General features: G+C 42.6%; 1 long non-coding RNA gene across 1 annotated transcript; it reads left to right on the top strand.

Annotated features, from left to right (window-relative positions):
* Positions 1-5745: 5745 nt before the first annotated feature.
* LOC122643135 lies at positions 5746-12131 on the top strand. The gene is made up of 4 exons (XR_006330170.1): positions 5746-5758; positions 9236-9251; positions 11796-11879; positions 11957-12131. It is a non-coding gene; the product is annotated as an uncharacterized LOC122643135 (long non-coding RNA).
* The last annotated feature ends 2239 nt before the right edge of the window (positions 12132-14370 follow it).

Raw genomic sequence — 14370 nt, 5'->3', positions numbered from 1 at the left:
TCACCTTCTATGTATGCTACCTACCATGTATCTCACGATCCTGTGAATATTCTGTTACCCAATACAGCCACATGTGATATGGATATTTTCCTATTATCACATGTGGAGATTTGATCGTCTTGGGATCCTCTAGTCTCTATTTATTCACCTTGTAATAGACCAATTCAAATCAGTAATGAAATCCACAATTATACAGCTCAACATGGTATCAAGAGCCTAAAAGTGCTCCAACGAGCCTAACCTTTCCTTTTAACTTTTTTTTTTTTCTCCTTCCACCATGGCTGGAGAAGACAATTCAGCCAACTCCAACACCAATATCGTGGACAGCAGCAATGTTATTACCTCCCTTCCCCATGGACCTTCTTCTCTACATCATGCTCACCACTACCTTTCGGTGAAGCTCACATCCAAGAACTACCTGTTTTGGCACTCACAGGTTGAACCCTTTCTTGATGGCCAAGGTTTATTTGGTCATCTTGATGGGACCACTCCATGCCCTGCTGATCCAACCGCTGCAACATCTTGGCATCACCAGGACTCCTTGTTACGAAGTTTATTACTCTCATCTCTCTCTGAGGAGGTGTTCCCTCTTATCCTTGGCAAGCGCACTAGCAAGGAAATCTGGGACACCTTGCACACTGCCTTTTCATCACCCTCAGAGAGCCATATCATGTCCTTGACAATGGCTTTGCAAGAGTTAGAGCAAAAGCCTGAAGAATCTGTCTCTGCATTTCTTCAACGTGCAAAGACAATCTCGATCTGAAGAACTAAGTGCAGCCGGACATCCATTAAGACAGAGTACCTTTAATCTCCATATCTTTAGGGGATTAAAATCAGACTTTAATGATATTATTTCTTCCCTTCTCACCAGAACACACCCTTGCCGTATGATGATTTACATGCAATGCTTCTCAGCCATGAATTCTTGCATGGTTCGAAGCTGTCCAAGCTTTCCTTGACTGATGCCGGATCTTCTAATGCTTCTCCCTCTACCAATCAGGTTCAAAAGGGCACCACTCAGGTTGACAGTCGATCCCCTTCTTCTGGCCGAGGGGGTGGCTCTTGGAGAGGCCGTGGAGGCCGTGGCCGATCTCAAGGCACACGCCTATGGTGCCACTGGTGCAATCGTGACACCCATGACACCATCTCCTGTTATAGCAAACCCAAACCACCACCAAACTTCCCAACCCGTCAATCATCTCTGTTCCAATATCAGCCAAACACCACCCCGGCAGCCCACTACACAAACTATCCTACCCAATCGGCACCACCCTCCTTCCCACACCCAACCACCAATTACCATGGTACCCAGACACAAGCGCAACTCATCATGTGACACTTGATCTCAATGCCTTATCCACTTATGATCAATATACCGGTATTGATTCTCTACAGGTCGGCAATGGTAAGGGTGTTCCCATATCCCATATTGGTACTTCTTCCATTCCATCTCACTCTTCATCTCGTAATTTCATTTTAGCTGATGTGTTACATGTCCCTTCTATATCCAAACCTCTTTTGCCTGTTAATAGATTGTTACTGATAATGATGCATTTTTTGAATTTCATCCATCTTGTTTTTTTGTGAAGGATCAGAGAACCAAAGCTACTATCCTGTCCGGTCCGAATAGTGGAGGTCTATACACCATTCCTATGCGCATTTCTCCATCAGCAAATCTCACTTGTAGGACCTCTCTTGATGGCTGGCACTCTCGTCTTGGCCATCCTCTGCGGATTTACTTCGTCAAATAGTGACAACCAATAATTTACCTTCTTTGAACAATTCCTTGAATAAATCTTGTACTGCCTGTCAGATGGGAAAGGCGTGTCGCCAATCTTTAGGCGAAACCTTTTCACGAAGTTTGTTTCCATTAGAACTTATTTTCACTGATGTGTGGGGACCTTCCCCTACTCCCTCCCCTGCTGGACACCGTTATTTCATTATTTTCGTAGATGATTATTCTAAATTCATATGGTTCTACCCCATGATTCGCAAATCAGAGGTTTTTGGAATTTTACAAAATTTTCAAAAGCTTGTAGAACGCCAATTTGATCGTAAAATCAAATCTGTCCAAACGGATTGGGGGGGGGATTTCATACCCTACCAAAGTTTTTTCAAACTGTGGGGATTTCACACAGGCTTTCTGCGCCCCATGTCCATGAGCAGCAGGGAGCAGTCGAACGCAGGCATAGGCATATTGTAGAAACTAGACTATCCCTGCTCGCTCATGCCTCGGTTCCACAAGTTTACTGGACATTTGCCTTTGAAACTGTGGTTTTCTTAATTAACCGCTTACCCTCTCGTGTTTATTCTGGGGTTTCCCCCTTCCAACTTTTATTTCATCGGGTTCCGAATTATTCTTTTCTTCGTGTGTTTGGATGCCTGTGTTACCCTCCTTTATGTCCCTTTAATGCGCACAAGATGGATTATAGATCTGCCCCGTATGTATTCTTGGGCTACAGTCCTTCTCACCTTGCTTATCGATGTCTTGATAGGTCCACTGGTCGTATCCAGGTTTTTAGACATGTAACTTTTTCTGAAAATATTTTTCCCTTTGCGACTGTACCCCCTACATCTAGGACCACATCACAGGTGTCCACCCCTTGGGCTGTTTCGCCCAATATTGCTGCACCATTGCCACAGTCAGTACCACCTATTCCTCCATCACCGCCACTCATCTCCCCACCACCATCACCAGCCACACCACCATTTCAGCCACCACCTTCACCGCCATCACCACCACCTTTGGGACATACCAGTCCAGAACGAAGTCCTGTGTCTGGACCACCCTCACCACCTATCCGTACCCGGTCCATCATGGATCTCTACCACGACCCATCTCCTACTAACCCATCACCACCACCCACCCGTCATGCCATGAGACTGCGCTCTCACAAAGCCGCACTACACACCTTACCATCCTCACCTCAACCCATTGAACCAACTTGCTTCTCACAAGCTGTCAAAGTCCCTGAATGGCGCCAGGCCATGGCAGAAGAATTTAATGCCCTTAATCGGAATGGCACTTGGAGTTTGGTACCCCCCTCCCCCAATCAAAATTTGGTGGGCTATAAGTGGGTATTTAGAATAAAGAGAAAGGCAGATGGGTCCATTGAAAGATATAAGGCTCGGCTGGTGGTCAAAGGATTCCACCAACAACAAGGAGTGGACTATGGGGAAACATTTAGTCTGGTTGTGAAGCAACCTACCATTTGGACAGTCATTTCTTTGGCAGTATCTAAAGGGTGGCCCATTAGGCAACTTGATGTACAAAATGCCTTTCTCCATGGAGAATTGGCAGAAGAGGTTTACATGGCCCAGCCTCCAGGCTTTGAGGAGGATAAGACTCACCCGGCCTATGTATGCAGACTGCACCGGTCCCTGTATGGTCTTAAGCAAGCTCCTCATGCCTGGTTCCAAAGACTATCCAGGTTTCTCGTATCCACTGGATTTATTGCATCGAAGACTGATACATCACTATTTATATCTCGCCAGGGCAGCTCGGTGATATATGTGCTAGTCTATGTAGATGATATCTTGGTAACAGGTGATTCCTAGTCCAATATTTCAGCTTTACTAGCAAGCCTAGCCCAGGAATTTTCAATAAAAGACTTGGGCCCATTACACTACTTCTTGGGCATTGAAGCACATCGGACTCAACATGGGCTAGTTCTCTCTCAACAACGGTATGTGTCTGATCTCCTGGACCGTGCTGGCATGGCAGATTGTAAACCCATATCTACACCAATGCCTACATCTACAAAGGCATCAGACTCAGGGGGTGTATCTTATTCAGATCCAAGCAATTACAGATCCATTGTGGTGGCCTTGCAGTATGTGACTCTCACTAGACTAGATGTGGCTTTTGCGGTTAACCACGTTTGTCAATTCATGCACTCACCAACAAATGATGATTGGAGCCTTGTGAAGTGTATTCTCAGGTACCTCAAGGGTACTATGTCTCATGGACTGTATTTCCAAAAATCGTCCTCAATGACACTACAAGCATACACAGATGCTGACTGGGCAGGTAGCCCTATTGATCGACGATCCACAGGGGCTTATGCGATATTTTTGGGCCCTAATCTTATCTCATGGAACTCCAGGAAGCAGAAAACAGTGTCTCGGTCTTCTACTGAGGCCAAATACAAGGCTCTAGCTGATGCGGTGGCTGAATTAATATGGTTACAAGCCTTATTCACAGAGCTTGACATTCCCCAACCAGTAGCACCAATATTATGGTGCGACAACATTGGTGCTACATATTTGTCAGCAAATCCCATATTCCATGCACGCACGAAACACATGGAGATTGATTTTCACTTTGTGCATGAACGAGTGGCCGCCAAAACACTATAGGTGCAGTTCATCTCCACCCATGATCAAATAGCAGATGTGTTGACCAAAGCATTGCCAACCGCAAGATTTCAATTTATGCGGGACAAGCTAAAGCTCCGCCATGTCGGATCTTCATCTTGAGGGGGTGTATTGACCAATATAGCCGTTCTCACTCTTGGAACGTGCTATATTGGCTCCTACCATGTATATCCTATTACCTTTTGTATCACCTTCTATGTATACCACCTACCATGTATCTCACGATCCTGTGAATATTCTGTTACCCAATACAGCCACATGTGATATGGGTATTTTCCTATTATCACATGTGGAGATTTGATCCTCTTGGGATCCTCTAGTCTCTATTTATACACCTTGTAATAGACCAATTCAAATTAGTAATGAAATCCACAATTATACAGCTCAACAGTGCAGCCAACTCCCTAGTGGATCGAAGATCAACCTACTATTCCTATACACACATGGTTAAAATAATTAGTGTTTGGGCGACAAAGAAGTACTGAATTCCATATCGACCGATCGGTTGCTGGGCCGGTGGAGCTTCTGCAGTTCCTTCAATTCTCCAAGGAAGAGGGCCTCCGTAACAACGGATTCAACCAATATATCCTTATTGATTCAATCGGACAAGCCTGCACCACTACAACCACCCTAAGAAGAGCATAGCTTGAATCCATTGATACGGATGCCCTCTGCCTCAGAAAGTCAGACCTTCTGCTTCTCCTTCTCCTTTTTCAATCTTGAAACTGTGCCAATCGGATCCATGGAAAACGGGAAACGGACCAACCTATATATATCATGGTAAAAAAAATAGATCAACTTGGTAATAAATAGATAACCGATACAAAGGTCAACTTCACCTGCCAACTGACCGGTTGCGGAACTGATTCCGTAAACTGTGTCAAGCCGTTTCCAATTTAACCTCTCAAGAGCTTAAATCCCAAAGAAAAAGAAAACAAAACAAATCAAAAGACTGATGCGATAAAATCAAGCTGAAGAAGACTAAAAAAGTCCTCTAATAATAGCCTCTGGATTGGAATCTCCAATTGATGGTTTTCATTATCCAATCTATCTCATGTGTCTTCCTAATCCTATCGAATGGTGGAGGTTTGTCCGATTGAATTCTTGGACCCACTTAATGTAGTAGGTTTCCTAGCCTGCCAAGGCGCAGGCCGCGCAACAATTAAATTCGGGGGACACATGCGTCATTGCCTAAAAAAGTAAGTTTGTGGTAAGCGAGACATTCATATATGGAAAATTATCACCTGCAATTCTCTACCCAGTCCAATTCCCTAATGCTTGTAATAAGAGGAGGGGTGGACCCCACCTGGGCAGAGTGTTCGGGTAGGGGTGGGATGGTCATTGTGCTCCCTCCTTGTCATATACTTTATCACTTACCAAAGTAAGAAAGAAAACCAGACCATGACAAGAGATCGCTGCCTAGTCGCGTACATACTACGATTGCATAAATTTTGAATTGTTTTCTTGTATATAGTCGTCTCTAAATCTCAAATTTTCGAAATTCCTAAAATCTGCAGATATATATTCACGTCGCAAACATTCGAAGGGTATTATGTTCTTCTCTTACAACTTCTAAGATTTATACTCAAGTTTAATTTTGGAAAATTATCAGAGCCGCTCCCTAAGTTATCCCACGCACTATGAAATGCAACCCCACTAATTGCATTTCAGTGTTAACCCTGTTAGTTTTTGGGCCAGATTTGAGATTTGTGTATTTGGTGGGGTTGCATTAAAATAACGGGATAACTTAGAGGGTGACGCTAAAAATTTCCCTTTAATTTTTTTTTTTCTATTAGTTTATAATATGGTTTTTAATGACTTTTCAGTTAAGTAAAGTTTCCTATTTTGGTTGAATTTTAGTTCCTCTATAAGAAAGTTGGCATCGTTATCAAGTTTATCTTCTGTTTTTGTTTCCATTCGGATTTGAAACCATGCCAACAGAGAACCCAACCTCATACTTATTGTAAATACTTAGAGATCATACCTCTAGACACAAAATATCTCATAAGAATATAACTGTTTTTTTTTAAACCTGAATATTCTCTGGGACCCGGGGCAGCCCCTAGAATTTTATTAATAACAACCTTAGAAGAAAAATTACATTGGGGGGGGACGTACCCGCCTTACCCCTTACCCTGCCTCAACATCCATTAGCACTCAGCTCTCTCAAGCACAAAGCAACCCTCCAACCTAACCCCTTATCACCAGGAGACCTAAGAAGTCCTCACGGAGTAACCGTTGTAGATCACATGGGAGCTCGGCGCCCAGGTCAAATACCACATCCTCCTTCCTATCGCAGGCATGGTTTGCAAGCCAGTCTGCTGCTTTGTTACCTTCTCTATATGTGAACGTCACATTCGCCTGAACTTCTTCCAGCAACCACACCACCTCTTGAAACCAGTACCAAGCTTTCCATGAATAACACTTCCTTGTAGCTACACAGCGCGCCACTGTGACCGAATCAGAATTAACATGCACATTCCGGAAACCCCTCTCCCTACACAGACCAAGACCATTTCTTAAGGCTCTAATTTCAGCCATGTTGTTGGTGCACTCACCATAGAAATTGGCACAGGCAGCCACGACCTCTCCCTCATGATTTTTTATGTTGACCCCCCCTCCCCCCATTCCTAGGTTACCTCTACATGCCCCATCTACATTAAGCTTTAGCGAGTTAAAAGGTGGGCATGCACCAATAGACCGGAAGTGGCGGCTTGCCCATGACAGGCCGATGCGAGATGCATAAAAATTGCAGCACCAAGGATTCTTGAAGAGTAGGCGTTTTCCATCCCTGGGGTAGTGGAATTTCACAGATCCACCCCCTAATTACCTCCACAATCGTTCTAGCTGGCCGGGCCCATTCTCCATTTCTTCTATTATTTCTTTCCTTCCACAGTTCCCAGACAATAAACATCGGGACTAGTCCTATAATAACACCACACAGGCTTCTCCTATTCGCATTGCCCTGCCAAAACAATAATCTACTCTTCACTTCTTGCCATGCAACAATCTCTACCTGCAATAATCGAGAGAAAAAAAAACCACACTTTCGACGCCGTTCCCCCCCCCCCCCCCACACTAAGCAATGGGAGGCAGTTTCCACCTTGGGCTCCCCACAACATAAGCATTTCGACGCCAAAGGGATGCCCAGCCTCATAACAGCATCATCAGTAGGGATTCTTCCACACAAAATCTGCCATGCAAAGAACCCAATTTTAATAGGGACTGCCTGATGCCAAATCCACTTTGCAAAAGGTCTTTCCACATCGACTGGCCTAATTACATTCCAGGCAGACTTTGTTGAAAACCTTCCACTCCTTTCTTGTATCCAGATCAGCCTGTTCTCATCCTCTGATAGAAACATCTTCATGGACCGCACACCACCTTGAATTTCTTGGGAATCAATTTTCTATAACTCCCCTTGGTCCCAAGTGCCATCAAAATTCCAAACATCCCTGACACGTAGTTCAAGATTGAGGTTATGAGCTCCATCCACCTGGTCCATCAACACACCAAACCCTGACCAATTGTCCAACCAAAAACTTACATCTCCCCTACCCATAAGCCATCATGAGTTGGAGAGTAGTAAGTCTTTTAAAGCCACCGCCCTCCGCCATGAGATAGAACCTGTCAATCGGGGTGTTGCCAGCGCCATATGCTGGTTCTTTAGAAATTTAGCCTTAAAAAATGCCGCCCATAGAGACTCTGTGGATAACACTCTCCATAACCCCTTCACCCATAACGCACGACTTGTATCCTCCAACCGCCTAACACCTATCCCTCCTTCAGCTACCGGCCTACAGACTTTCTCCCAACTTACCCAGTGATGCCGATTTCCCCACTCGGACTCTCTCCATAAGAAGTTAGCGCATAAGGTGTCAAATTTGTGAATAACCATCTTCGGGACGTCCAGAGATGCAATAATATGTACTGGCATTGAAAACAGAACATGCCTAAGCAACACCACTCTCCCCCTTGAAGACAAAAGCTTCCCTTTCCAACTTGCAATTTTCTTTCGCATCTTTGCCAGGAAGTCCTCAAAGAAATTGACACGCAATCGACCCGTATACAGCGGTGCTCCCAGGTATGTCAAAGGCAACCGTTTCCTCTGGTATCCTGTAACCGCCTCAATCATTCGACATCGTCGCTCTATCACTTTCTCACCCACTACAAAGCAGCTCTTTGCTTTATTAACAAGCTGACCAGATGCGCCTTCATATCTTCCAATAAAACCAACAATCTGCTTCAGAGAGTTCTTCAAGCCTTTGATAAAGATGATTGTATCATCCGCAAAGAGACTGTGAGAGATGCCTGGGCACCCCCTCTGGACCTGATAATACTTGGCCCTTCCTTCACTAAACAAAGATCGCAGCCCTCTACTCATCACCTCCTCCACCATAATAAAGAGTGCAGGCGAAAGGGGATCGCCCTATCACACGCCTCTTGATGACTTGAAGAAACCCATAGGGCTCCCATTAAGCACCACCAAAAACCAGCAGTTCTCAACAATTTTCTTGATTAAACCAATCCACTCTGCTGTGAAGTCAAACCTCTCTAATACTACATAGAGGAAGCTCCACTCTAATCTATCATATGCCTTGGTCATATCCAGTTTGAGAACCACATTACCACCACGAGTGTTCCTGTTGATGTCATAGACCACCTCTTGCACCAGGGCAATATTGTCATGTATGCATCTACCCTGAACAAATGCTCCTTGTTCCTCGGAAATAATATTAGGCAAAATAGTAGCCAGACGAGAAGAGATAATCTTAGCTATAATTTTATATGCAAAATTACACAGGCTAATTGGTCGAAAGTCAGATATTACCTCAAGGTTATCCTTCTTTGGAATGAGCACCAAATTCACCGAAGTGTAACCTCTTGGCAGTACTCCGCCAGTGAAAAAGTCCCCAACTGCCCTCCAAACATCCTCCTCTATAATCCCCCAACACGAGGTAAAGAAATAGCCTGAAAAGCCATTCGGACCCATGGCACTATCCTTTGAAAGGGCAAACACAGCCTCCTTAACTTCCTCCTTAGAGGGAATATGCAACAAAGCTGCATTATCAGCATCTATGACCAGTCTAGGAATGATGTCCAAGAGAGTCTCATCATTACCAACCCCCTGGGCTGTGAACAAGTCTTCAAAGAAATGAGCTGCCTCTAGAGCCACACCACACTAGCCGTGGACCCACACCCCATTGGCATCTCTGACCTTATCCACCCTTCCAATACATCTGCGGACACTGACAGCAGTATGGAAGAACCTAGTATTCCTCTCACCTTCCTTGAGCCATCGCACCCTAGACTTCTACCTCCAAAAGATCTCCTCCTGTAGTAAGACATCATGTAGAGTTTTCCTGGCATCCATCAAGGCTCTCCTATTGTCATCACTGGGTGACTGCTCCACCTCAATTTTAGCTCTAGCAACCAAGTCTTCTGCGTTTCTTACATTTTGGTGGACATTGCCAAAGTCTGTTTTATTCCAGCTCTTGAGCCTGATGCGCAGAGCTTTTAATTTCAATTAAATAACCTGTAACGGGGTGCCGCACACCTGAGTCTCCCAACACTACCGCACACACTCCTTAAAACCAGGATGGGAAATCCACATTTGCTGAAATTTAAAGGGTGAAGCCCGAAAGACCATCTAGGCTGCATAGTGCAATAAAATTGGCGCGTGATCCAAGCAAACACAACTAAAATGTTCCACCCTATTAACCCCAAAGGAATTCAACCACACAGCATTAAATAAAAACCGGTCTAGTCGTGCGAGAATCCTTCCCCCTCCCTCCTGATTGTTGCACCAGGTGTAGACATTCCTCTGAAAACCACCATCCACCAACCCGGCATCGTTTACAAAAGTGCCAAAGTCCTCCAAAGAAATAGGGCAACACTGCTTGCCTCCCACCTTCTCACCTGGGTGTAGAATAGCATTAAAGTCCCCACAAATAAACCACGGGGTTGAGGCCTCCACCCCTGGTCAATCAACGCACTCCACATAACCCTCCTGTCGTATACCGAGCACATCGCATGAACAAAGGACACCAGCACCGCCCTGTCATCTCCAAACCTGCACTCCAAAGTAACAAACTGTTCAAGGGTGCTCACTACCCTGACCTGAACCTCCTGCAGCCAAAACACCCAGATTCTATGGCCATTAATCTCACCATTAGAAACAACACCTCCCATCCCAAATCTCTTCAGCATTTGAGCAGCCTTAAGAAAAGGAATTTTAGGTTCAGGAATACCTACCATGTAACCAAAACGATTTTAATTTTTTGACCAAAAATCTATTTGTTGACTATTTCATGATATCAATCCAAAATTGAAATATAAATCATACCAAATCTGGCCTCAGGTGAGCTTTAAACACATGCAAAAAGAAGAGAAAAATGAACAAATGATTTATAAATACCAAGAGAAGTTATATTATTAGAAGTCGTAAAAATTGATTGGAGATGATATGTAAACCCAAACAGTAGTATGAAGTTTCATGAACACCCAATATTATAACTTGGTGCCATAGCAAGACCACCCAAACCGAACACCAAAATCAAGTTGAACCACACTCATTCTAAGCAATTTTGAAATCATTTTGGAGAAATGTTTGGAAACTTTTCATACTCATCGCATACATACTACGATTGCATAAATTTTGAATTGTCTTCTAGTAGTTGTCTGACTCGTCTCTCAATCTCAAATTTTCTGAATTCCTACAATCTGCAGAGACATACTCACCTCGCAAACATTCAAAAGGTATTATTATGTTCTTCTCTTACGACTTCTAAGATTTATATTCAGGTTTAATTTTTTTCTTTGTGTTGGTTTCTAATACGGTTTTTGATGACTTTTCGGTTAAGTAAAGTTTCCTATTTCAGTTCAATTTCAGTTCTTCTGTAAGAAAGTTGGCGTCATTATCAAGTTTATCTTTTGTTTTTGTTTCCATTAGGATTGGATTTTTGTGTGGATTGAAGTTGCAATTTGTTTCTCATGTAATTCTTTTCCCATTTGTTTCCCCTACCAGTATTTGCATTCGGTTCTTACAGTGTTTAAGTAGGTGGGTTGTTTCCTGTTCCAATGGGAATTTCAGCATCTGATTTTAGTATTTTGATCTGTTTTAAAAAAATTCCCCCTTTCGTTTGATTAGTTCCACTTCAAATGGGGGCTTGGGGGAGGTTGGTGCCCTTAGTTTGTTGATAAGCTTGTTTTCCATGCACTGATTAGACTTTGCTATACATTGCCTTCTCCTTAGTCGGTGCCTCGCTTCCCTGCTCATCGTTTATGGAGATTTGAGCTCAAAATGTTCAAAAAGTTCCGATTTTGGTTTTAGAACTCAATTGAAGCATTCAATTGGCTATTTTGCAAATTAAGATTTCGATGTTAGCATTTTTGGTGTTGCTATTGTGAACTTCCAGGTTTGTGTTTGAGTATAGCATGGAGGATATTCTTGTCAGGAGGGTCATTCCCTCAGACAACAACTGCCTCTTCAATGCGATCGAGTTAGTTTTCATTTGTAGTTTAATTTTGGCTTGTCACAAAGCTCATATCTCATCCTTTCTTTACTGCTTATTTACAGATACGTTATGGATCATGACAAACAGAAAGCTCCTGAACTAAGACAGGTCCTAGTCATATATCTTTACTACCCTCTACCATTTTTCCTGTAAATGTAATCTCCTTCATTATTCGGTGTTCATTCATAACGGTGAAACTAGACAATTTGAATACAATTTTCACTTGAGTATTACTGAGTGTTTACTGTTTACACATAAAAAATCACATCAATTCCTCATCAACTATTTGGTTAGGAATCAAGAAAATGTGGGCTTTTGCTTCTGCGCATGAATCTTGGATCATAGGCGATGATTTCAAGATTGATTTTTGGCATGATAACTGGTTAGGCGAAGGATCTAGTGCAGTCCGTTTAGGTCTCCCTACTTTAGTCTTTAAATCATTCAACACATGCCTTATAAGATTTATTGTGCAATCTCAATGGCTTTTTCCCGCAGTTTCTTCTCCCTTCTTGCAACAGATATTTACAAACACATCAAATATCGAACTTCCATCGATAAGTGTGGATGATATGACGGTCTGGACGCTATCTAAGATGGGAAATTTCACTATGAAGTCAGCTTGGGAAGGCATTAGATCATCGGCTAACAAAATCTCATGGCACTCCATGGTTTGGGAAAAATTTTTACAACCACGACAATCTTGGTTGGCGTTTGATGCATGGTAAATTGCCAACTGAAGAGATCATTTCTCATAGAGCTGTTCCGATAGTTTCTCGTTGTTATTTATGCCTGCACGCTATTGATAATCAACGTCATATTTTTCTTAAGTGCTCATTCTCTTTGAAGATATGTAGGGACTTCCTTTCCTTGTTCCAGATGGTGTGGCCGAATAAATCTTCGATTATGGATTTATTAGTCTGGTGGAAAGAAAAATCAAAGGCTATCTCTCTTTCAAGTGTATGGCAGGCAGGGTTCATTTTGGTGGCTTATCACATATGGAAGGAGCGGAATAAGCGACGTTTTGAAGGCCAAGGTAATCTTTCTAGTACTATTATTCGCTTCGTTAAATTGGACCTCAAAGATGCTTCAACCTCCGATCCTTTTAAGACCCAGTAATTGCTCGAAAAATCGGTGCCATCTTCCAGAAATCTAAGTCCCACCATATTATTGAAATAATATGGAGGAAGCCGGATATTGGATGGAGCAAACTCAACATAGATGGATATTCTATGGGAAATCCAAGTCATTCAAGTGCTGCAGCTATTTTTCGGAATTCTCAAGGCATTCCAACAAGCAGTTTCTCTATTTATTTGGGGATTTCGACAAATTTCTTCACTGAGTTCTCAGCTTTCTTCTTTGGAGTCCAAATGGCTAGGGATAAAAATATCAACCTTCTTTGGGTTGAGGGAGATGCTAAAGTGGTATTACATCAATAAAGAATGGCAAGATCCCGTGGGAGTTTAAGCAAAAATGGTTTGATGTGGTGAATTATCTTCAAGCTATAACATGGAAAATAACCCACAGCTATAGAGATGCAAATACAATGGCAGATCTATTGGCTAAAAGGATTGCAACAATTTAGGTGTCTCATTGTTGGGTAGATTCTCCAACTTTCGTCTATTAGGAGTTTGAATGGGACTGCGGGAAAGAAGTCGGTTTCACTTTTCTCGGGGCTGAATTCTATCTGTTCGTGTTTGGATTAGTCTATTTCTCTAGAACCCTGTTGATGGCCATGCCGAAGGTGGGGTTCTAGAGTAATAGCTCTAATCTCTTTTGCTCCTCTAAGGTTACTTGCCGAAGAGGATTTGTTTTGGTTTTTCTATGGATTTTCCCTTTTGGGGACTTCTGATCTTGTAATTATTCCTATATTTTAATACACACTTTGCTGATCTTTAGCAAAAAAAAAAAAAAAAAATGAGTGTTTACTGTTTAAAATATTCAGTTTCATGTTGATGGATTTGTTCTTTAACGTATTTCCTAGGAGTTAAATGTTGTTAACAGTAAGTCTTGGGATGTAGAACTTGGCTAATATGGCTCAGCCAAATAGATGATTCATGGGCACAGACAAACTAAAAAAATAGAAAGCATCCCAGTGCATGAGGCTCCTGCTACTACAAGGTCTGGGAGGGGCAAATGCACGCAGCCATACCCCTTGTTTCACCATATTCACATTAAACATATACCTCTTTTTTTTTTTTTTTTTGGAAATACATTAAACATATACAAGTTTTAAGTAAGGAAGTAGGTTGGCAATCTAGATGTACTCGTTGATATAAAAAAAATGCATCACTTGGCAACAAAATAATGTAGTTATCAACTTACTAGATGATGTTAATAACATAAGGTGTGGTTGTACTAAAAATCCTGTAATAATACGAGTCGAATAGTTATGTTGAGTGCATGCGCCAGTAATTGGTACACCTCTTCCAAAAAAAAAAGTTGGGTCACATGCATGTTGTGTCATGTCTGACATGCA

The sequence above is a fragment of the Telopea speciosissima genome, chromosome 10 (genome assembly GCF_018873765.1).
Source record: "Telopea speciosissima isolate NSW1024214 ecotype Mountain lineage chromosome 10, Tspe_v1, whole genome shotgun sequence".
In the NCBI taxonomy this organism is placed as follows: Eukaryota; Viridiplantae; Streptophyta; class Magnoliopsida; order Proteales; family Proteaceae; genus Telopea; species Telopea speciosissima.
The sequence above is the reverse complement of the archived record's forward strand: the minus strand, read 5'-3'. Positions and strand labels throughout refer to the sequence as shown.